The sequence below is a fragment of the Odocoileus virginianus genome, chromosome 5 (genome assembly GCF_023699985.2).
Source record: "Odocoileus virginianus isolate 20LAN1187 ecotype Illinois chromosome 5, Ovbor_1.2, whole genome shotgun sequence".
NCBI classification, from domain to species: Eukaryota; Metazoa; Chordata; class Mammalia; order Artiodactyla; family Cervidae; genus Odocoileus; species Odocoileus virginianus.
This window is the reverse complement of record NC_069678.1, coordinates 60943892-60969814: the sequence shown is the minus strand read 5'-3', so window position 1 is coordinate 60969814 and position 25923 is coordinate 60943892. Positions and strand designations below refer to the sequence as shown.

The following is a 25923-nucleotide window of genomic DNA, read 5'->3' as shown; positions in this document are numbered from 1 at the left end:
GAGGAGAATGGACATGCAAAAGAAAGAAATGTATGCAACCATCTTGAGGGGAGTTCCATCTACTAAGGGACACCACTTAGATTATTTTTATAGCTTATTGTAAATAGCGCTACAGTGAGCATGGGGATGCATATATCTTCTTGAATTAGTGTGTTCATTTTCTTCAGATAAATACCCAGCATTAAAATTGCTGGATCGTATGGTATGGTGTGCTGCAGTCCATGGGGTTGCAAAGAGTTGGACATGACTGAGCGGCTGAACTGGACTGAACTGAACTGAACTGAACAGTAGTTCTATTTTTAATTTTTTGAGATACTGTTTTTCTACAGTGGCTGCACCAATTTACATCTCCACTAACAGTGTACAAGGGATCCTTTTTCTCCATATCCTTGCCAGCACGTATTATTTCTTATCTTTTTGGTAATAGCCATTCAAATAGGTGTGAGATGATATCTCATTGTGGTTTTGATTTGCATTTCCCTAATGGATTAGTGATGTTGAACATCTTTTTATGTACCTGTTGGTAATCTGTATGTCTTTTTGGAAAATTCAGATCCTCTGCCAGTTTTTAAATTGTTTTCTTTTGCTGTTGAGCTGTTTGAGTTTCTTATATATTTTGGATATTACCCCCTTATCAGATATATTATTTACAAACATTTTCCTTCTTTCAGAAGGTTGTCTTTTCATTTTGTTGATGATCTTCTTTGCTGAAAAGAAGCTTTTTAGTTTGATGTAGTCCACGTTGTTTATTTTTGCTTTGGTTGCCTTTGTTTTGGAGTCATATCCAAAAAATTATTACCAAAACTGATATGAAAGAGGTTACTGCCTATATTTTCTTCTAGTTTTATGGTTTCTGGTCTTACATACTCAAGACTTTAATCCACTTTGAGTTAATTTTTGTGTACAGTGTAAAATAGAAGTCTATTTTCTTTAGTTTCTTTTTTTTTTCCTTTCTTTTTTATTCATGTGATATTTGGTTTTCCTGACGCCATTTATTGAATGTGTTGTTCACTGTATATTCTTGGGTTTTAAAAAAAAAATTTTTTTATATTAAAGTACCATAGATGAGTGTGTTTATTTCTGGGCTCTGTAATCTGTTCCACTGACCTATGTGTCTATTATTGTGTCCAAATCACATGATTTTGATTACTATACCTTTGTAGTATAGTTTGAAATCAGGGAGCATGATTCTTCCAGCTTTGTTCTTCTTTCTCAATATTGTTCTAACTATTTAGGGTCTTTTATGGTTTCATATAAATTTTAGGATTGTTCTGTTTTTATGAAGAATGCCAATAGAATGTTGGTAGGGATTGTATTGAATATGTAGATTGCTTTCAGTAGTATGGGCATTTTAATGATGTTAATTTTTTAAATCCATGAACATAGAATATCTTCACATTTGTTTGTGTCTTTTCAGTTTATTTCATCAATGTCTTATACTTTTCAGTATACAGGTCTTCTACCTCCTTGGCTAAATGTATTCCTATGTATTTTATTCTTTTTTATGCAATTGTAAATGGGAGTGTTTTATTAATTTTGCTTCTCATGGTGTTGTTGTTTAGTTGCTGAGTCATATCTGACTCTTTTGTGACTCCATGGACTAACCCATCAGGCTTCTCTGTCCATGGGATTTCCCAGGCAAGAATACTGGAGTGGGTAGACATTTCCTTCTCCAGGGGATCTTCCTGACCCAGGAATCAAACCCAGGCCTTCTGCATTGCAGGCAGATTTTTTACTACTGAGCCACTGGGGAATCCCTTTGCTTCTGATAGCTTGTTATTAATGTATAGAAATCCAACAGATTTTGTATATTTATTTTGTATCCTGCAACTCTTCTGAATTATTTAATTGGTTCTAACATTTTTTTGATAGAGTCTTTACGATTTTCTGTATACAATGTCATGTCATCTGCAAATAGTGACAGTCTTCCTTCTTCCTTTCCAATTTGGATGACTGTATTTTTATTGCCTAATTCCTCTGGCTTGAACTTCAATAATATGTTGAATAAACAGTGAGAATGCTTCTCTTGTCTTGTTCCTGATCTTAGAAGAAAAACTTTCAGCTTTTCACTGCTGAGTATGATGTTAGCTATGGGTTTGTCGTATGTAACCATTATTATATTATGTTTCCTCTATAATGACTTCATTGGAAGTTTTAAAAATCATAAATCGATATTGAATTTTGTCAAATACTTTTTCTCCATCTATTGAGATGATCATATTATTTTTATTTTTCATTGTGTTAATGCAGTGCCCTAGTTCTTGGTTATCTCCAGAACCTTTGTGATTGTCCAAAAAACTTGTTTCATTTTTAATAGCCCCCAGTTTTTCAGGTTGCACCTAGACTTTTCAGTGTTCCACAGCGGAGTATCTTGGTCAGCATCTAGATTTAGACTGATTGAAAGCCAGGCACTCAGTCAGCAGCTTTTAAAGTATGCAGATATGTACTGTCCTGTGAGACCACAAGAATTAGCCCTAATGACCAACAGACCAGGTCATCTGGAGGTGTCTCCTGTGTAGCAGTGATAAAAATTGAGGTTTCAAGTATGTAAGCTTCTTTTGGGGAGAATCAGTGCTGTAGTGGGGCAGAGAGAGAGCACAAGGATGGTGTCCCTGACCTATGTTTACTGAGAGCCCCTGTGTAGACCTGTAGATGTGCACCATACCTGAAGCCCGCCCCTCAGGCCAAAGTTCCAGATTAATCAAATAGGATTCTTTCACAAAAAACTGGAGATGTGTTTCAGTCTGTGGTTGATTTTGTGCCCTGAGGGTGGTAGGCTGCCAAGGACTGTCTTTTCTATTGTTGCAGTCCCATGGGACCCAGAAATCCCTGGACACAAGAGCCAGGCATTCAGAGACAATCTCAGCTACAAAAACTGGGGCACCAGATATAAATACTGAGGCACAAGACATGGAAGAACTCCCTTTCAAGAGGTGTTGGCATTTTAGAATGCAGCAGAGGGAGACTGCAAAGATAGTGCCCACCTTCTGAAGTCTCTGGACATGTTGACAGTCAGCCCTTCCGTGTGTATTTAATTAGAGGTTGCCCCACTGGCTGTGGCTATGGTGATTAGCTAATAGGCCTCCTTCACAGGAAAACTGAGCTCCAGGATCTGTTACTTCTTTTCTCTTTCAAAATTGCTAAACAGTTTTGAAAAAGGAAAATAGAGGAGTTATAGTAACTAATTTTAGGACAGTGTGATATATGGATAGATACTAAAGACCACTGGGAATTCATGCATATATGATTAAATAATTTTTAGAGTACAGCACCTAAGTAATTCAATGAGGGAAACAATACTGTTTCAACTCTTTTAAGTGCTGGATATTTTAACTTGCATATGGAGAAACATAATCTGGATCATAATTCATGCCACATATTTAAAAAATTCAATTTGGAATTTAGATTTATACAGGAACTGAAATATATATATATATAATTTCTAGTAGAAGATGTATGATAATCTATGTGATCATGGGTTAAACAAAAAATTCTTGTAACACTAAAAAGCACAAAAAAATAAAGAAATAAATTGTAAAATATAAAAACTTTAAAAAAAAAACGTAAAAGAATTGCTTTATAAAAGACACTATCCAGAAAAAAGAGCTACATGCCTTAGCTTTGGAGGAAATATTTGCAAAATACATGTCTGGTATAAAATTAGTTTCTAGAATACATAAATAACTTCTACACATCAGGAAAGAGAAAAATAACCAGGTAAAATTATAAACAAAAGATTTGAACACATAATTCATGAAAGAAGATATATAGATAAAAACACATGAAAATATGCTCAGTTTGGGGGAGAATAGCTATGTGTATACCTACGGCTGACTCCCTTCATTGTACACCTGAAATTATCACAATATTGTTAATTGGCATAGCCCAATACAAAGTAAAAAGTAAAAAAAAAAAAACAACCAAAAATGCAGAATCACTCTGCTGTACACCTGAAACTAACATAACACTGTAAATCAATTATTCTTCAGTAAAAAGATGCTCCATGTTATTCGTAATTAGGGAAATGTAAATCCAAACCATGATAAGATATTATTACACTCCCATTGAATGGTAAAGTAAGAAAACAAACAAAAAATTCCTGATAACCACAAGTTTTGACAAGGATGCAGAGCATTTGGGACTCTTACTCCCTGCTAAGGAGAATGCCAAAAGTTTCGATACTGGTAAACAGCTTGGTAGTCTTTTTTTAATGAAGTTGAATATACACTTATCCAGTGACTCAAATATCCTAGTCCTAGGTATTTACCCAGGATAAATTAAAACATATGTTTTTAACAAATGTTTTATTATATTTGAATGTTTACTGTAACTGTTTTCGTGGTAACCCAAACCCCAGAATAATTCAAATATCTATTAACTAGTTAATGGATAAGCAAGTTGGTACATCCATATTTTGAAATACTATTCAACAGTAACAGTAAAGCTCCTGATACACAGGACAACATGGATTGATCTCAAAAGCATTATCCCAGATGAAAGAAGCTTCACATGAAAGATTGCCTGCTATATTATTTTATTCATATTAAATTGATGATGAGGATGAGGGAGGAGAATATTAAATTGTAGAAAAGGCAAGCTTACAGACAAGAAGCATATTGGAGGGTGCAAGAGCTAGTTGTAGGAGAAGGGATTTATTGCAAATGGGCAAGAGAGTACTCTTTGGGATGATGGAAATCAATATTATATATAATGATCATGTTTATGTTATAGAAATTTGTACATTATTTAGCTTAAAGTTAGCAAATTACAATAGGTTATTTTTACTTTAGGTATGTTGACTGGATAAATATTGGAACAACATGACCTGTCCTGTCTCCCACCACATATAAACATTAATTTCATATGGACCATAATATTTAACATAAACAGTAAGATTATAAAGTCATGTCTAACTCTTTGTGACCCCCTGGACTGTAGCCCACCAGTCTCCTCTGTCCATGAGATTTTCTAGGCAATAATACTGGAGTGGGTTGCTATTTCCTCCTCCAGGGGAACTTCCCAACCCTGCGTCTCTTGTGTCTCCTGCATTGCAGGCAGATTCTTTACCATTGGTGTCAACTGGTAAGATCATAGTATTTAACATAAAGGATAAGATCATAAGATCTAGAAGAACAAATGTGAAAAGGTCTTTGTGACTTTGGATAGTCAAATATCTTAGAGTATAAATGATACCAAATGTAAAAAACAAAAAATTTATAGTGTGAGTTAACTAATTCACTAAAAATTTCTCACTATAAAACACTTTTATTAAACTGAATGGGCATGCTACAAACTGGAGGAGGTATATCTACTGAAGAATATATATCAATATATAATGAATGCCTACAAAAATTAATAATGAAAACACAGATAACTAAATTAAAATAGTCAATGCATTTGATTAGACACTTCATAAAATATGATATACCAAAGGCCAATGACACTTGACGAAGTCATCAACATTACTAATCTTATCAGGCAAATGAAAGTTAAAACCACAATTTGACACCATTTCAAACCTTGTCAAATGTCTAAAGTTAAAAAAATAAAACTGACATTACCAAATGCTGGTGAGAATTTGCAACTACTGGAATTTTCATATTTTGCTGTGGGTTATATAAAATATTAAAATCACTGTGGAAAACTGCTTAGTAGTTTCTTTTAAATTTAAACATACTCTGACTATATTCAGAAATTTCACACCTGGGTAGTTACTAAGAGAAATGAATATATGTGAACACTTAAAACCTGTACAAAACATTTTTAGCAGTTATTCATAAATACCCTCAAATGTAGGAACTCAATTGTTTTTCAATAGGAGAAAGGATAAACAAAGTTTGATATGTTTACAAAGTGGAATACTAATCAGCACTATACATTAAAAAAAGAATGAAGTACTGGTGGATGTGACAAAACAGATGGAACTCAGTGACATTAAGCTGAACAGAAGAAACTAGACATAAGAGAACAGATGTACAATTGCAAATGATATACTGATAGGAATTTTTATTTTTAGAAGTTTTATTAGTGGCTTATTATTTTTTTTTATTAGAATCTACTTTTTTCTAGATTCTTTTTTTACTTTCGAGTCCGTTAACTTTACCAAGAGATGAATGTTATCAGTCACTTTTTCCTGGACCACACTGTAATGTTCTTCAGTGTTCTTTTATTTCTAAACAAGTTGTCTTAAATCATATCCTTAGATATTTGCTTCATATTAATGCCTTTTTTTTTGGTTCCTTTTTCAGAAATATTAATTATGTGTTGCTTGCTTCTTTTTTATCATTATTTCTCTAACCCCTTTAAACTCTTTGTTAATTTCCAATTTACTTAGTGTTCTATTTGTATGTATGTTACCTAATATATTTCAGCATGACCTATTTGGCTTTTTGTTGCTTCCAATTTGGTCTTTTTTTCTGTGTTGATTTTACTATGTACTTCAGTTCTTCATTAAATTCTGTGAATCCATGTATTCATGTTTATCTCCTTTTGATGTTTTACAGGTCATTCACTTGGCAGTTCATTATGGAATGTCTTCTACCAGATATTAGACATTTCTCTCAATTGCTGTGTCTCTTTTATGTAATCTTTTATAGAAGTGATTTCTCTCTCTTGCTCTCTTCCGTCCATATACTCTCTATCTTTACACACACGTGTGTGTCTGTACTAAGCTGTTTCAGACTGTCTGACTCTTTGTGACTGTAGCCCTCCAGGCTCCTCTGTCCAAGGGATTCTCCAGGCAAGAATGCTGGAGTGGGTTGCCGTGCCCTCCTCCAGGGGATCTTCCTGACCCAGGGATCAAACCCATATCTCCTGCATTGCAAGCAGAGTCTTTACTGTCTGAGCCACCAGGGAAACCTGTCTTACGTTGATGGTTGTATAATAATTTTTCAGTATTGTTATTTCCACTTGTCATTCATGAATGGACTGTAGTTTAAAGGACTTGTGATTAATGCCATTTCAGATACTATATTCTTTGATCTTATGATTTGCCCTTTTGTAATGTTTGTAGTATTTGCCTTGTCAAATTCATCCTGATCCCCTGGTTGGATCCCTGGAGACTGTCTTTGCCCTGTGAAGCAGTTGTTGTATTCTCTTGGTAATAAAATTCAGGCATAAATAGCTCTAGAGCACATTTATATAAGGTTGTGTTATTTCAGTTGTGTTTTTTTTTAAATGAAAGAAGTTGAAAGAGGGCATCTTTGTGGTGAGGTGTCAAGAGACTTAACTGAAATGTTTTGATGGGATTGTGATTCAGCAAGCCACTTAATGAGGATCTATTACATTCAAGACCCTGCTAGGCATCTCTCCCTATTTCATTTAATCCTCATGATAACACTGTGAGATAGGAGGCATTGTTCCTGTTTTTATAAAGAAGAACACAGTCTCAGAGAGGTCATGCAAATTGCTAAAATCCCACAGTATAGTATGTGATAAAGTTGGTTTCTCAACCTAGAATTGAATCCAGTTTCAGAGTTCTTTCCTTATAAAACTACTGGCTTGCACTGAAAGTAATTTATATTGGAGAATCTATAAATGCTTATCATTAAAATCAGAAATATTAACTGCTTTCTTCCTTCTAAAGCATACAATATTTTAGCCATGTTTAGTATTGATCATATATGGTTGCAATCACATCAAAAATACATACAATGAATCACTGTTTTTCCATTGATAGACATACAAAATTAGAAGGCTCAAATGACTTATTAAATATTCTGTAATCATTCATTGGGCTCTTACTAGTAGCTGAAGATCAGTGAGAGAAAGTCTTGTTTTATTTGGAAATTGACTACCATCCTTTACATTCCTGATAAAATTTTAGTTATACTACAAGAGCACGTTTCTGATTTGTCTTCTCTGTGAATCCTTTCCTGGTCCTCTTTTGCAGTCTTATATAACCTTCCTGTTTGCTGTTACTATCTCAATAATATATCAGTAACTATTTACATCAATTGTTCAATCCCATTCTGCTACTCTGCTTAGACTGTATAATCTTGAAGAGAGAGATCATGCCTTTTCATCGATGTATTCTCAGTGCCTATTCAGTACATGGCCCTCAATAATGCTCAGCTCAGTTCAGTCGCTCAGTTGTGTCCTACTCTTTGCTACCCCATGAATTGCAGCACACCAGGCCTCCTTGTCCATCACAAACTCCCGGAGTTTACTCAAACTGATGTCCATCGAGTTGGTGATGCCATCCAGCCATCTCATCCTCTGTCGTCCCCTTCTCCACCTGCCCCCAATCCCTCCCAGTATCAGGGTCTTTTCCAATGAGTCAACTCTTCACACGAGGTGGCCAAAGTACTGGAGTTTCAGCTTCAACATCAGTCCTTCCAATGAACACCCAGGACTGATCTCCTTTAGGATGGATTGGTTGGATATCCTTGCAGTCCAAGGGACTCTCAAGAGTCTTCTCCAACACTACAGTTCAAAAGCGTCAATTCTTTGGCGCTCAGCTTTCTTCACAGTCCAACTCTCACATCCATACATGACCACTGGAAAAACCATAGCCTTGACTAGACGGACCTTTGTTGGCAAAGTAATGTCTCTGCTTTTTAATATGCTATCTAGGTTGGCAATAACTTTCCTTCCAAGGAGTAAGCGTCTTTTAATTTCATGGCTGCAATCACCATCTGCAGTGATTTTGGAGCCCCAAAGAAGAAAGTCTGACACTGTTTCCCCATCTATTTCCCATGAAGTGATGGAACCAGATGCCATGATCTTAGTTTTCTGAATGTTGAGCTTTAAGCCAACTTGTTCACTCTCCTCTTTCACTTTAATCAAGAGGCTTTTTAGTTCCTCTTCACTTTCTGCCGTAGGGGTGGTGTCATCTGCATATCTGGGGTTATTGATATTTCTCCCAGCAATCTTGATTCCAGCTTGTGCTTCTTCTAGCCCAGTGTTTCTCATGATGTACTCTGCATATAAGTTAAATAAGCAGGGTGACAATATACAGCCTTGACATACTCCTTTTCCTATTTGGAACCAGTCTGTTGTTCCATGTCCAGTTCTAACTGTTGCTTCCTGACCTGCATATAGGTTTCTCAAGAGGCAGGTCAGGTGGTCTGGTATTCCCATCTCTTTCAGAATTTTCCACAGTTTATTGTGATCCACACAGTCAAAGGCTTTGGCGTAGTCAATAAAGCAGAAATAGATGTTTTTCTGGAACTCTCTTGCTTTTTCGATGACCCAGCAGATGTTGGCAATTTGATCTCTGGTTCCTCTGCCTTTTCTAAAACCAGCTTGAACATCTGGAAGTTCATGGTTCACATATTGCTGAAGCCTGGCTTGGAGAATTTTGAGCATTACTTTACTAGAGTGTGACATGAGTGCAATTGTGTGGTAGTTTGAACATTCTTTGGGATTGGAATGAAAACTGACCTTTTCCAGTCCTGTGGCCACTGCTGAGTTTTCCATATTTGCTGGCATATTGAGTGCAGCACTTTCACAGCATCATCTTTCAGGATTTGAAATAGCTCAACTGGAATTCCATCACCTCCACTAGCTTTGTTTGTAGTGATGCTTTCTAAGGCCCACTTGACTTCACATTCTAGGATGTCTGGCTCTGGGTGAGTGATCACAGCATCATGATTATCTGGGTCGCGATGATCTTTTTTGTACAGTTCTTCTGTGTATTCTTGCCACCTTTTCTTAATATCTTCTGCTCCTGTTAGGTCCATACCATTTCTGTCCTTTATTGAACCCATCTTTGCATGAAATAATGCTCAGTGAATGATTGTCAGATAATTGGTAAATGAATGAGTATTTGAGTACATTGATATATGAATTCATAAATTAATTGCTTTGTCCTGAAGTCTTTTTTGCATGTGTTTTAGCATGATCTTTAAAGTGTCAGTACAGTTTTGATAAAACAAAACAAAAACAAACAACATCCTTTCTGAAAATGCATTCTATGTAAGCCCTAAAAAAAAAAAAAAATTGCTGAAAATTTACCCCAGATTTGAGGAGGCTTCCTTGATAGATCAGAAGAAAAAAAAAATCCTTCAATTTAGAGGTAGTAAATGTAAGCACTGTAATTGGAACAACATTTGGACTAAATCCAGGTTACCAGAATCTTAGTCCTTATTATGCCATTGTTAAGTGGATGGCAAGTCACTTTGATTAGGACTCTATATTTCTTTTGTGAAATGAGGGAACCCCATATGGCAAGTGTTAAAAAATGACACTTGAATAAATAAACTTTGAAAACCTTTGCTCTAAGGAACTGATTGGGGAGGGGTATTATAGGCAATACTGGTTTTCAAGCTTTTCTAACTGACAGAACATCTTATCAAATAAAATCTTCCATGGGACCCCTAAATATAAAATAGGCAAAAATTGAGATTTTATGACTGCCAGCATCTTTGTCTTCTACCTGCTCGGTCTGTCCATTTATTCCATATATATATCAGATATGTTAAGTACTGTTCAAAGTTGTGAATGAGTTCATTCTTACGATGAGGTCTAATCTTGCATCTTTAAAAATGAGAAAGAAATTATAGTTTCTGAATATTATGATAGTTAAAGACCAGTCAATATATTTCTGTATGTTCCTTTATGCTCTGTCAAAACAATGTTACACAGCATTCTGGTATATTCTGCCTTCTGCTCTTGAAAGATTTCCTCTATTTTTCATATGTCAACCTCAATCTGAACCCCTAGTCTTTCAGTATGGCTGGAATAGACTGTTTGGCCCCAAATTAAGTGTCTGTTTGTAAATAGGTGATAATTATGGGCAGAGTTAATATCCCATTCATTCAGTTAAGTCAGTAAATATCATGCCATTAGTTCATTGAGGTCCTGGGAAGATTCCTCACATTTTTGTCATCTTCCTCATAAGAAGTCTGTAATGATGTAGTATTTGTATTTCTGAGAAAGGAGCACACAGAAATTGTGTGTGTGCTTGCTTGCTTAAAATAATAATGAGCTTTGTTACTTCAATCTTCTTCCCGAGAAAAGAAGAATTTTACATGATGATGAGTGTGTGAGTATTTGGGGACTTCCCTGGTGGCTCAGATGATAAAGAATCTGCCTGTAATATGGGAGGTCCAGGTTCAATGAAGAAGATCCCCTGGAGAAGGAAATGGCAATCTGCTCCAGTGTTCTTACCTGGAGAATCCCATGGACAGATGGGCCTAGTGGGCTACAGTCCATGGGATTGCTACGAATCCGACAAGACGGAGTGACTAGTACTTTCACTTTTTTTCTTTTCATGTAAGCATTTGGGATCTTTGAGCCTAAAAAGAAGACTTTGACCAAAATCAGAATCTCCCACGTGTCACACAAAACATGTATGAAAAGCATTATCAGTTCAGTCACTCAGTCGTGTCCAACTCTTTGCGACCCCATGAACGCACGCCAGGCCTCCCTGTCCATCACCAACTCCCGGAGTCCACCCAAACCCATGTCCATCAAGTCGATGATGCCATCCAACCTTCTCATCCTCTGTCGTCTGCTCCTCCTGCCGTCAGTCTTTCCCAGCATCAGGGTCTTTTCCAATGAGTCAGCTCTTCGCATCAGGTGGCCAAAGTATTAGAGTTTCAGCTTCAACATCAGTCCTTCCAATGAACACCCAGGACTGATCTCCTTTAGGATGGACTGGTTGGATCTCCGTGCAGTCCAAGGGATTCTTAAGAGTCTTCTCCAACATCACAGTTCAAAAGTGTCAATTCTTCGGTGCTCAGCTTTCTTCACAGTCCAACTCTCACATCCATACATGACCACTGGAAAAACCATAGCCTTGACTAGACAGACCTTTGTTGGCAAAGTAATGTCTCTGCTTTTTAATATGCTATCTAGGTTGGTCATAACTTTCCTTCCAAAGAGAAAGCGTCTTTTAATTTCATTGCTACAGTCACCATCTGCAGTGATTTTGGAGCCCAGAAAAATAAAGTCAGCCACTGTTTCCACTGTTTCCCAATCTATCTGCCATGAAGTGATGGAACCAGACGCCATGATCTTAGTTTTCTGAATGTTGAGCTTTAAGCCAATTTTTTCATTATACTGATGGGCATGGCACTTGTGAACCAACATCAAGAGTCTTCTGTATTAACTTAAAATTGTTTTTAGATATTGAATCAAAATCTTAATTTAGAAGAAGAAAATACTTGTGAATTCTTGCTCAAGCACAAGAGAAAGCAGAGGCAAATTATTATGCCATTTTAGCTGTTTTAGATCTACAGTTGTTGTTTAGCCTAAATTTTTTTAATTTGATGTAAATTTGTATGAGATTACGTAAGAGTAGCTTTTCATAAGCTCCATATGTTCTGCAAACAGCAAAATCTTATCTCTTTTTTGTTTCATTATTTAAAAAAATATGGTTCTTTTCTTGTCCTGAGATCCCACTTTAATGCTCCACTATCCTCTGTATTTTGGTCTTAAACCAACTTCATTTGCTGCTTGTTCTATAATAAATAATTGTTTGCTGCTTCCCAGAGGCAACAGAGGATAATGGTTAACTGTGTGATCTCTGCAGGCACAGTGCCTGGGTGTGGAATCTGTCTCTATCCTTTCCTGGATGAGTGAGCTTGGATGTGTCATTTACTCCTTCTGTGCTTCAGAGTTCTCCCCTGTAAAATGGAGGCAAAAGTAACTGTGAGAATTACATGGTATGCTGTATTTAGATATCATAGAATGTGCCTTTGTGTGTGCTAAGTCACTTCAGTCTTGTCCAACTCTTTGTGACCCCATGGACTGTAGCCCACCAGGCTCCTCTGTCCATGGGATTCTCCAGGCAAGAATACTGGAGTGGGCTGCCATTTCCTCTTCCAGGGGATCTTCCCAACCCAGGGATCAAACTCACCTCTCTATGTCCCCTGCAGGCAGATACTTTACCCTAGGACCACCTGGGAAGCCCATAGGATGTGCCTGACACAAAGCTAGTGGTGTCCCAATCACAAGGGTAAGAATATATTTCCTGTCAATATTGGTTATTTGTAAGCTGGTATTTGTGGTTTACCAGGCATTCTGGTTCTGTCTCTTCCCCCGCTCCTATCTGCTGCCTTTGGATTATCACAGTTTTAGTGGATCCAGGGAGAGGCAGAGGGCATGCCTATTTTATCCACTCAAACGCTTTCCAGTAAATACTGATTGCTCTGCCCAGGGAGTAAAGTGACTAGCAATATTCACAATGGGCTTCTGTGAGCTCTGCATTCTTACAAATAAATACGTAACTATAATGGGTAGTGTAAATAAGGAAAAAAAGATGTGATAAGACCTTGTGACATGTAGGGGAAGTCAGGAAAGGCTTTTCTGAAGAAATGATATGTAAGTCAAATGCTGAGGAATGAATTAGTCTGGCAAAATGGATGGTTACAATCCTTGCCACGGCCTGGAAGGCATGTTGGTAAACCCTGAATGCACTTTAGCTGAAGCTAAATGAGTTAAAGGGGACAGTGGTGTGGGATAAGGTAGAGGAGCCAGTAGCAGCCAACATAGGAAGCTGAGGCTGCAAAGGCAAACTGGGACCAGATCTGAAAGCACTGATGTGTCATACGAAAGGTTTTGGATTATCCCAAATGTTACAGGAAGCCATGAGGAGTGAAAAGCAGGGAAGTAATAGAAGGAATTTTGCATCTAAAATGAATTTATTCATTTTTATTTTTGGCTGCAGCTCGGGCTTCCTTGCTGTGAGTGGGCTTTCTGTCCTTGCAGGGAGCAGGGGCTGCTCTCACGTTGCAGTGTGTGTCGTGGCTCCTCTTGTGGGGCACAGGCTCAGTGGTGAGCGGACTTCAGTAGCTGCAGCACGTGGGCTGTGTTATTGCAGCTCTCAGGCTCTAGAGCACAGGCTTAGGAGTTTTGCTGTATGGTCTTAGTTGCCCTGTGGCATGTGGGATCCTCCCAGAGCACGGATGGAACCTGTGTCCCCTGCATTGGGAGGTGGACTCCCAACCACTGGACTACCAGGGGCGTCTGGAATTTTGCATTTTTTAAAGATCATTCTGGAAAATGCAGAGAAGGGGAGTAGAAGAGCTTCTTTCTTTGTTCCTTAGTTGCAGTGCCTATAAAGGATTGGAACCTCTTCTTTGAAGCTTTCCTTGATGATTTTTGCCCATAGAGGTGATCTTGACTCATTTGTTCACCTAATGAACCCATTCTAATCCTGTCATAGCAGTCATCACACTGCACTGTGAACCTGACCCATGCCAAGGATGACTACGTATTGTAGAGTGAATAACAACTGATTCATTTCTCTGAAGACTAGACAGTGGGCATTTTAAGGTCAAGGATTATGTCATTCATCTTGTATCACCCACAGCATCTAGTAAGTCTCTTGTCACACAGCAGGTTCTCAATGGTTTTTATTGCTGCTCTGGGGAAACTGAAGGAAAAGAAGTGTCAATATTCATAATGGATGGAAATGGGAATTTTGGATCATAGATGCAATTTAATTTTTTATACCATCATTGAAATTTGATAACATTAATTGGGGTCCTAGAACAGCTGTGATAGGTTTATGGAAGTTACTAAATAGCACTGAAGGTGGAATTAAAATATTTCATTTTGAGCCTGAACAGGTACCCCGGTAACACTTAATTGAGGTAAACATTTTTCATCCATACTGGCCCTTTACAATTGTTTGTAGACTTTCAATGGTTCATTTTAGAGAGAGTAAAAATTCCTTCACTGTTTCTAAATCTTCCCTGATCACATCATCACTTTGGTAAATGATAATTCAGAGATGCAAACCCTCAGATGCCGAGAGAGCTTACAATATAAAATTGTTCATTATTTAAATATATGGCTTGAATTTGTCATTTGAATATAGGACTTCTTTGTTCTTTCCCTCTTATTGAAGATGGAGCCCCAAATGGATGAAAAACAAAGCAATTTATATACTGTCTTATGGCATTTTAAACTATAAAAAGTTAATCAGTGTACTAGTTACTTTTTTCAGAATAGGAAAAATAACTCAGCCCTTGAAAAATTTTCCACTTAGACACTTTTTATTGGAGAGAAACTCACTAGCAAATCCATTAAGACATATACAGTAGAAACATGGGAATTGTTTGTTACTTTCTTGTTCTATTATTGTCAGGAATTAACATTTATCCAAACAAATTGTATAATAAGAATTGTTTCTTTTTTTCTTCTCAGCATCTGTATTGATTTCAAATTTGTGTTCTATTAGCAAGTTAGAACACATTTTATAGTAGAAACTGGTTTTAAGTTTCTGGTTTTAAGTGGCTGTTTGGGAGAGATGTTTTACTCAGAGTAGAATTTAGCCTAGCTACTTTGCAATCTGATGACTATTAAAGGATTCCATTATCTCTCTGTTACTTATAATTCTCTCAGGTTTAGCTAATGATTTAAGTTCATGTTAATTTTTAATACTTTTTCTATTTTATCTCAAAATTTTTGATGCTTATTGCCTAACTAAACAAATGGATTTTTCTATCAGAAATGGCTACATCTAAATTTTGGGTGCTTATAGTTTTAAGAAGTTTTACACAGAATATGTTTTTGGATTACATGTATCTTTTTGATCAACATTTTTTGCTCTCCATTATTTGTATCCCATTACAGCAGTTTTTGAGACAAGCACATTTGTCTCTTCCCAACAGTCAAATCCCAAATCATGCCTAATTGGGAACAAGAGCCCTGAATTTCTGAAAGTTTGATGAGAATCAGTAGATACAAACTGTACCTCCTTTTGCCTTCAGTCTTTCCCAGCATCAGCCTTCTCCAGTGAGTCAGCTTTTTGCATCAGGTGGCCAATGTATTAGAGCTTCAGTATCAGTCCTTCCAATGAATATTCAGGATTGTACTTTATGAATTAGTAAAATTTCCAAAGAATTAGAGGATTGACATAGAAATTGACAACTTCTAACTCTCTCAATTAAGCCCATTAAGAAACAAAAGAAATGCTCGGGACTTCCCAGTGGTCCATAGGTTAAAAATTTGCATTCCAAAGCAGGGTACATGGGTTGGATTCCTGGTTGGGGTACTAAGATCCCACAGGCCAAGGGGCAACTAACCATGCACCAGGGATCCCACGCACCACACCTAGAGAGAAACCTGCTCCTCACAACGAAGATTCCTTAAGCTGCAACTAAGACCTGATGTAGCCAAAATAAACTTATATAAAAAAAGAAATGCTCATGTCCCATTACATTGTCATCTCAAAAATGGACATTTTTACATAAGAAAGAATGATGAGTAGTTCTTCTGTTGAAAAAGAAATGGGGACTGTAATCCCAAACAGAGGACCAAGAAACATCCAGATATCCCACATTCTCCAAGGAGAGCTGTGTATAAAAGTGCCGAGGCAGCTCCCTCTAAGAAGGAACCAGGTGGGTCCTGACATCAGTCATCACTCCAGCAGCCTCCCAATCCTCATTTTAAACTGCCTCTGGGGGAGGGGAGGATGGAATGTGAAGGGGTGATGGAGAAGTGAATTCCTGACCTACTGAAGAACCACTTCTGGAGATGTGGGATATTTTCAATGAAAAGAAGGTCAGCTTCTGTAGCCCTTAGGAAAACAAAAGTGATTTAATGCAGGAAACTGACTACATAAGTATGAATGATGCAAAGGAAAGCAGACGAATGAGATATGCCAAAGGTTAGTGAAGCAGCTACCATTCCAAGTGCAGAGGGAGAAAGGGATGGTGGTATTAGGAAGGTTTAGTGGTGCAAAGGAGGGTCACCACCACAGGAGCTGGAATCACCAAGGGGTCACCCTGAAGCTAGTGAGCAGACGTCTGATGGGGTATATTGTGTAGCTGCTTCGGGGTATGCCAGGATGGAGGGCCAGTGTTGCCTATGCTCCTGAAATAGGGAGAGAGTTCCTTCTCTCTACTTTTCTTCTTTCACTTTCTTCTTCATAATTCCTGTTGTCAACATCTAAAGGAAGCCAGCCAGGGAGAGAATTTGTGAAATACAATTTGCGATGTCTCAGCCTGCACATCGCATAGCAGAGTTTAGAATGGTTGGCTTGGTTCTGGAAGACATTGATAAACAACTGACACAGTATCTCATTTATGCAGAAGACTTCCTGAACCTTTTTTTATATTAATGAATTTATTTATTTGGTTGTATTGGGTCTTAGTTGTGGCATGTGGGATCTTTCATTGTGGTACACTGACTCTCAAGTTGTACTTAATTGTGGAATCTTGGTTCCCTGACCAGGGATCAAACCAGCATTCCCTGCATTGGAAAGTGGATTCTTTTTTTTTTTTTTTTCCCCGCAGTGTAGAAAGCCTTTTATCTACGGACAAGCACACTATATATTTGATCCTTATGACATTGTCGCCTCCATTTTAGGGATGAAGAGATTGAAATTCATGAAGGTTTATAAATACAATTCCATGCATATGCTCACAAACTTCACTCTCACATCGAGGCACAAGCTCTGGCCAAACTGTGATCAGACCCCCAATTGTTTTTCAGTCACTCAGTCATGTCCGACTCTTTGCAACCTGATGGAGTGCAGCACACCAGGCTTCCCTGTCCTTCACTAATTCCCAGAGTTTGCTCAAACTCATGTCCACTGAATCAGTGATGCCTTCCAACCATCTCATCCTTTGTCATCCCCTTCTCCTCCTGCTTTCAATCTTTCCCAGCATCAGGGTCTTTTCTAAAGAGTTGGCTCCTCACTTCAGGTGGCCAAAGGACTGGAGCTTCAGCTTTAGCATCAGCCCTTCCAATGAATATTCAAGACTGATTTCCTTTAGACTCTCAAGAGTCTTCTCCAGCACCACAATTCGAAAGCATTAATGCTTTGGTGCTCAGCCTTCTTTCTGGTCCAAATCTCACATCCATACACAACTACTGGAAAAACCATAGCTTTGACTAGACAGACCTTTGTTGGCAAAGTAATGTCTCTGCTTTTTAGTACACTGTCTAGGTTGGTCACTGCTTTTCTTCCAAGGAGCAAGTGACTTTTAATTTCATGGCTGCAGTCACCATCCACGGTGATTTTGGAACCCAAGAAAATAAAGTCTGTCACTGTTTCCATTGTTTCCCCATTTATTTGCCGTGAAGCGATGGGACTGAAAGCCATGATCTTAGCTTTTTGAAAGTTGAGTTTTAAGCCAGCTTTTTCACTCTCCTCTTTCACCTTATCAAGAGGCTCTTTAGTTCCTCTTCACTTTCTGCCATGAGGGTGGTACCATCTACATATCTGAGGTTACCGATCATTTCTCCCAGCAATCTTGCCCACACTTGACCACCGGGAGCCAGTAGTGTTGGTGTGAGAGTGGCTGCCCCACCTCCTACCTACCAGTAGATTTGGATCTGGGTGTGGAGAGGGAAAAGCTAGCACTAAGAGACCACGGGAGAGGGGCTGTGGCTGGGATTGCTCTTTCAGGATCTGCCAGAAACAGTCCAAACTGGAGCAGGCCCAACGTGCTGCGTGCCAAGCCACTTTAGTCATGTCCGACTCTCTGCAACTCTGTGGAGCCCACCAGACTTCTCTGTCCATGGGATTCTCCAGGCAAGAACACTGGAATGGGTTGCCATGTCCTCCTTCAGGGCATCTTTCCGACCCAGGGATCCACCCTGTATCTCTTATGTCTCCCGCACTGGCAGGCAGGTTCTTTACCACTGGCCCAGGGTTACCAAGAGTCAGGAGCGGAAAACATTGACTGTATACTCCAAATTTACATCACCAGCATATTTAATAACAAGCCACAGGAAGTGACGGGGCGGTGATGAGTCATTGCTGGGGCACCCAAGACCTTCAAATATGGGACACTGGCCTACCGCCTTCAGCAGGGACAAGTCACTAGCCTGTCAGACCACAGCCACCCAGCACCAGAGATGGGACGAGGCCCAGCAGGCACAAGTCTGTCAGCGTTTGCAGCACTGAGCATCCTGAGGATGTGGCCACTTCAGTGCCCAGGACGCACAACAGTTGCCAGGGGGCCCATTCTTTCCTGGGGGGGCTGACCACCCAGGCCCACACCATGAGCACTTCAGGAGGTTGGATGGAGCAGGTCAGAGGCAGCAGCTGTGTGCAGGAATCCCAGGTTGAGGTCTCACCACAGTCCAGGTTTCTCCCAGGCTCTCATCTGTACTGTATATGGATCAAAGGTTCCTTGTGTGGCCGGTAGGACTGGAGGAAAGCGCTCTGGGAGACAGACCATGCCCGGTTTGGGAATCAACATCGCGGCAGGGCTCCCCGCTGCAGACGTCGGGTGCTGGGGGGCCGCTCCCTCAAAGTCTGGCGTGGAGTCCACGGACCGCCGGGAGGCCGCGACCCCCAAACACAGCCGGGCGCCCAGAAGTCGCCGTCCTCATCGCCGCTGGCGCCGCCGGGCTCGCCCTCCCGGGATGAGCGCAGCTCTCGGGCCAGCAGCGCCGTTAAACCCTGGGCGCTGGAAGGTGGATTCTTAAACACTGGCCCCTTTCTGATCTGTTCTTTAGGTCCCTTGAGCTAGGGAGGAGAATTGGAGAAAGATATCAGGGCAGAGAGAAGAGACAGGAGCAAAGCATCTTAACCTTCATTACTTGGGTTAACAAGAATGCTTGAACTTAAATGCACTGTGGCTTGAGCCATCTCGGTTTTACTTCAATCCCAAGAACAGACTTACTCAAGGGGACCCTACCAACAAGAGTTTCAATGTGTACCAATGGGAATGGCAGCTGAGATGAGAATATTTTTTTTTTTTCCCCAGCCAAAGCTCCTACTTATCCCTAAGAAGAGAGCTACCATTTGGACACCTGCTTTAGAGAAGGCGTCAATATATAGTCTCTTTTTGTTAGAGAAGCAGTGACACTCAACAGAGGACTGCAATTAAATGCCCAGTTATATAACAGCACTTTCTTTTTTAGTAACTCTTCCACTCTGCTGTAGTGTGGAAGCAGGTAGAACCTAAAGAAGAGAGGGGAGAGAAGGAATAAAAGAATAGACTCTTCCCTCTTCCCAATCTAAGTCCTACACACTGGCCACAGGTCGTGAACACTGAACTGAGAAAAGGGAAGGAGATGTGGTGTAAAGCCGTTAGTTATAAGTTACATACTTAATTTGAACTGTTGTTAAGGAAGAGGATATAGATTTAACACTGCAGATGGAAAACAGTTATTGGAGAAAAATGAAAACATGTACAAAGTGTTCAGTAGATCAATTATACAAAAAACAAAATTAAACTCCTTTGAGTATCATCTCAGAATAAGGAGAAATCTTTAAACTGAAAAAGATAACTTTATTCAGAACTCAAAGTACTACACTATTTTTCATTTCTTCAAGGTTTGGTCATTTCATCATGGTTTATATCCATAAAGTAGGATTTTAGAATGACTACCATTATTTGTTGAAATTTCTATCAATCAAGAATTACTACTGGTAACTGAAACCTGCTGAAAGAGAAATTTACATGATAGCTGTATCAATCTGTGTCTTTAGATTTTATATCTCTGTGGAAAAGAGGAACATAACGTAATTATATGATGAATACTATAGTCTTAGAAAAATAACAGAATGTTGTGAAAGATTAATATGTTTAAAAGCACTATTTAAGTGGTGAAAGATAAGACTACAGGAAAACTATTCATACATGCCAATATGGAATTTATTGTCATCATACTTGCTCATAACTTTAGGAATTCTTAGAAATACTTCATTTTAATGAAGCATATGGCATTTTATGTATTGAGAAGCAAATTTTGCTAACAGAAGAATAGTTTCAGATTAGGAGAACCTATACTTCTTCTCTATGTTTACATTTGCCTTAAATTTGAGGCCTTGTAAAACATCAGTATCTTTTTAAAATTACTCTTTTTTGTCCTAACATGATTAGGGAGCATGATTCCAGAAAACTGATCAACTTAACTTGTAGTCCAACATCAAAAAAAGAAATAAAAATCACTTTTCTATCTTGAAAAGGTGTGAATAATCAGTTGCATAGTGATTGGTGAAGAGGCTTGGCTTAGAAATAACGTCTTAGTCTGAAACAACAGAGTGTGTGACTGTGAGTTTTCATTACTGCTCTGAGCCTTTATTCCCTCACCTGTCACCATAGTTGTGCCCACCTCATTTGGCTGGCGGCGCTAATGAGACATAATTAGACTCATGTATATGTAGTGCTTAAACTGGCACAAGATGAGTTCTCTATCCATGTTAGTCCAAAGGATAGGCAACTGACACTCAGTTCAGTTCAGTTGCTCAGTCGTGTCTGACTCTTTGCAACCCTGTGGACTGCAGCACTCCAGGCCTCCCTGTCCATCACCAACTTCCGGAGCTTATTCAAACTCATATCCATTGAGCTGGTGACACCATCCAACCATCTCATCCTGTGTCATCCCTTCTCCTCTTACCTTCAATCTTTCCCAGCATCAGGGTCTTTTCCAGTGAGTCAGTTCTTCGTATCAGGTGGCCAGTGTATTGGAGTTTCAGCTTCAGCATCAATCCTTCCAATGAACACCCAGGACTGATTTCCTTTAGGATGGACTTGTTGGATCTCCTTCCTGTCCAAAGGACTCTCAAGAATCTTCTCCAACACCACAGTTCAAAAGTATCAGTTCTTCAGTTCTCAACTTTTTTTATAGTCCAACTCTCACATCCATACATGACTCCTGGAAAAACCATAGCTTTGACTAGAAGGACCTTCGTTGGCAAAATAATGTCTCTGCTTTTGAATATGCTGCCTAGGTTGGTCATAACTTTCCTTCCAAGGAGTAAGTGTCTTTTTAATTCACGGCTGCAGTCACCAACTGCAGTGATTTTGGAGTCCAAAAAAACAAAGTCTACCACTGTTTTCACTGTTTCCCCATCTATTTCTCATGAAGTGATGGAGCCAGATGCCATGATCTTAGTTTTCTGAATGTTAAGTTTTAAACCAACTTTTTCACTCTCCTCTTTCACTTTCATCAAGAGGCTCTTTAGTTCTTCTTCACTTTCTGCAGTGTGATGTCATCTGCGTATCTGAGGTTATTGATATATCTCCTTGCAGTCTTGATTCCAGCTTGTGCTTCATCCATCCCAGCATTTCTCGTGATGTACTCTCCATTTAAGTTGAATAAACAGGGAGACAATATACAGCCTTGACATACTCCTTTTCCTATTTGGAACCAGTCTGTTCCGTGTCAGCTTCTAACTGTTGCTTCTTGACCTGCATACAGATTTCTCAAGAGGCAGGTCAGGTGGTCTGGTATTCCCATCTCTTGAAGAATTTTCCACAGTTTGTTGCAGTCAGCAATAATATGGCACTTATAATCTCCATTTTTCTATTTTATAATGTATCAATAATATATAATGTAATGCTGTTATATTGTATGCTATCAGTATTATATGGGCTTCCTTGGTGGCTCAGACAGTAAAGAATCTGCCTGTAATATGGGAGACCTGGGTCTGATCCCTGGGTTGGGAAGATCCCCTGGATGAAGGCATGCAACTTGCTCCAGTATTCTTGCCTGGAGAATCCCCATGGATAGAGGAGCCTGGCGGGCTACAGTCCATGGGGTCACGAAGAGTTAGACACAACTGAGCGACTAAGCACAGCATATTAATATTATATAGCAGTAGTATAATACAGTCATATAACAGTGTAGTATTAAACAACATTTCTCTGATTTCCCAAACAGAACCACCATTGCCACCCACGAGTGATGACATAGAACTATTTCTGCCTTACAACAGCAACTTGAAATCATGACTGCTGACCTTCTTTTCTAAAAGCCATAAAACCATTCTAAAACTCCCACTAGATTTACTTACTCATTCTCTGACAGTTGTTTATTGAGACCCTGCTTTGTGTCAGCCACTGCACTACACCCTGAGGGGGTATATTTTAAACTAGCCCTCTGGCTTTGTAAAGTTTTTGGACAAATCTGTTTTCAGTCAGGGTCTCCATAGGAAATAGATTGCATTCCCACAGGGAATGAAAGAAAATTTAATGAAGGTCACATTTACAATAGTGTATGCCTTAGCAGCAGCAGGAAATGGCAACCCACTCCAGTATTCTTGCTTGGGAATCCCATGGACAGAGGAGCCTGGTGGGCTATGGTCCATAGGGTTCCCAAGAGTCAGACGCAACTGAAGCCACTTTGCACGTACGCATTGTTTACAAAAGGTGTGGACAGGGTTGAGGATAACCCAAAGGTATAACCAAGCACTATAAGAATAGCAACAGTGGAAAGCTGCCATCAGCTTTATGTTTGAAAGGTGGAGTGGGAGCAGTAGTTAAGGGAAGTTAGGGAAACCTGTCTCCTTAGAGATGGGTGATTGATTATAGGAGCTGTAATCTAGAGAAAGGGCTTTCATTATTGTTGCACCCTGGCCAGTAGAGAGGACCCTTTCTTTCCTCCTGCCTTCCCGCCGTACTTCTCAGGAGCCAGACAGCTAGAGAGCCCATGGACTCAATCTGTGAGGACCAGCCTCCTGTGACACAACCAAGACGGAGAAGGTGTTGGGGTAGATCTCGAGGAGACAAATGTAAACTACTTAGAAAATAATCTCTTCTTCCCTCCTTTATCTTGTTTTTTTGTAACAGGTGCTGGGTTTTGTTTCTGAATGTAAAAGTAATATATTTTATATGTAGAACATTTGGAAAACTGCCTTGTAACTTTTGTAACTTGATTTTGCTTTTTCCTAGCCAGGACATGCTCCCAATTGAAGGCACATGAATCTGTCCAGTCAGCTTTCATACTCAGAGTGTTATAAAACATAAGTTTATTTTCATGGCTAAGACCTCACAAAATACTCTTGCATGCCCCAAATCTACTGATGTTACTCTGGAACATGTTGTCTTTCTGCCTGTCATAAACTTCCTTAGCATGGCATCTTCTTGCATAGTCACAGTCTTAGTACATTAGATTCCTTCCCATATTTTTGCACACCATATTTTTTCTCACTATCTCTGCTAAACAAATTCTACTCATTATTTAAGGCTAAAAGAAAACCTCATTTATTTCCCAGAAACCCAAATATTTTAATATTTAATTATATTCTTTGATTCACCCATTTTACAAATATTTTTGAGAACCTATTAAGTGCATATTTAATATATGTAAGTCTTTCCTGCCAGACTAGACCCAAAATTCTTGAGAGCCATATTTGCCTTGAGCTTCATTTGGATCCTATCATAGCTTTGCTCACTTGTAAGAAAATATTGCTAAGGTCTTTAACCTTCATTTCTGCTGGGGAAGCTTGATCACAGTTCCTTCCTCCTAAAGAGAGCCTCAGAATTTCTATTCCAGTTGTGCTGTTTTATCCTATTTTTAAGTGCATTTCCTGCCAAGCAAAATGGATCACTTTTTTGGCTTGGAAAAGAATATCACAAAAATTTGGAAAATATGGAAAAGAAAGAAAACTTTCTATGCCTCTTATATAATGTTCACTGTTACAGTGTTACACAGCTTCTTTAATATTTTTTCTATGCTTATATTTTTGAGAATTATGAGCATGTATAATACTCATAATTATAATTATGTACACTCATAATTATAATTATGAGTATGTCTAATTTTATATCCTATATATAAAACTTACATCTTGAATCTTGCTTTTTCCTTTAACATAGGGGTATAAACATTTTTTTTTTTCAGGTTCTGCCTCAGAGAGGCACTCAAGATTAAATATAACAGAGATAAAATATATCTGTTATTTGTTGACCTTTGCTAGGTTTCAAGCAGCTTTTAAAAGGGCTCTAAATGCCTGCTTAGTCCTCTTTGGTCAGTGTTAGAAAAGCTCAATAATTGTAATCATTCCTTGGTGTATGATGAGGAAATTCTCTTCCTTGTCATATTGAATTGAACACCTGAAAAGCCTGTGGCGTTCTCTCCCTAGAAGACTTACAAAAGTGAAGTTTCTCCCTCCCCCACTATCTTATCTACTGTCAGTTTTGCTGCCAACTTCTGCATAATATAGTCAAATTATGTGTTAGAAATTCAACCCTGGTTTCCTGGGTGATGGTACAATGCCACTACTTAGTATTCCTAGTCACATAGCCACAATTCCATCACTCTGTTAATCTATATATATCTTCATGTTCGAGAAGCAGACTTTCCAAATCCAGCACGTATTAAGGGTTTTAAATGTACAAAGTAAGAAAACATAGGAGCTTCTGGATCTCAGCATTGATGAAGCCATTTTTTTATTACTAAAAATTATATTTATTTTTTAAACTTTTTTCTTACAGAAAATCTTAAACACACAAAAGTGGGAGGTTTTTGATATTAAGATTTGAGAATCCACTGTCTGGACCAATATTTTTGGATTCAATGATTTCTGCAGTGTATCTTTTCCAGTTCAGTTCTGCAAAGTCAAAACTCTTCATATTCTTTTTTAGACTATTGTATGTCTGAAATGTAAATTTTGGCCTGTTTTAATAGCCTGAGTTTTCATATTCATAAACCAGTGATTCTTTTTCCTCTGGAGTTTGCACAAATAGGGTGCACCCTTAAATTTTGGAAATGTTATTGAGGTTCTTTGTTTCTGAAGTGAATTCTAGTGATCTACACAAAACAAATGTCATGAAGTGTCTGTTTCAAAATGGCCAAACGTTTGTGTGATTTAAACCAGGAAATTCTAGCTCTTTCTACTTCTTGGTTGCTAAATTCTCTGTGATGAATACTTGTATATGTATATATAAGAAGTTTAAACTAACAGTAAAATTGAAATTAAGATTTTTTGGGTCATGCATATTTTTTGTATTGGTTTAGTTTTCCTTTTTATTGGCAGTAGTATCAGTGGATCATGGAGAAGGAAATGGGAACCCACTCCAGTATTCCTGTCTGGAGAATCCCAGGGACTGAGAAGCCTGGTGGGCCACAGTCCATAGGGTCACAAAGAGTCAGACATGACTGAAGTGACTTAGCCTGAATGCATGCATCAATGGATCATATACCTTAAGTTCTAAATGTGCTATGTTTTAATTGTGTTGGCGGTTTAGTCACCAAGTCGTAACACTTATGATCCGATGGACTGTAGCCCGCCAGTCTCCTCTGTCTGTGGGATTTTCCAGGTAAGAATACTGGAGTGGG

The 25923-nt window shown here is 38.7% G+C and overlaps 1 protein-coding gene across 3 annotated transcripts in view; it reads left to right on the top strand.

Annotated features, from left to right (window-relative positions):
* Positions 1-25923, top strand: part of PDE4B (phosphodiesterase 4B) — a 636924-nt gene that overhangs the window by 98797 nt on the left and 512204 nt on the right. The window lies entirely within an intron of this gene.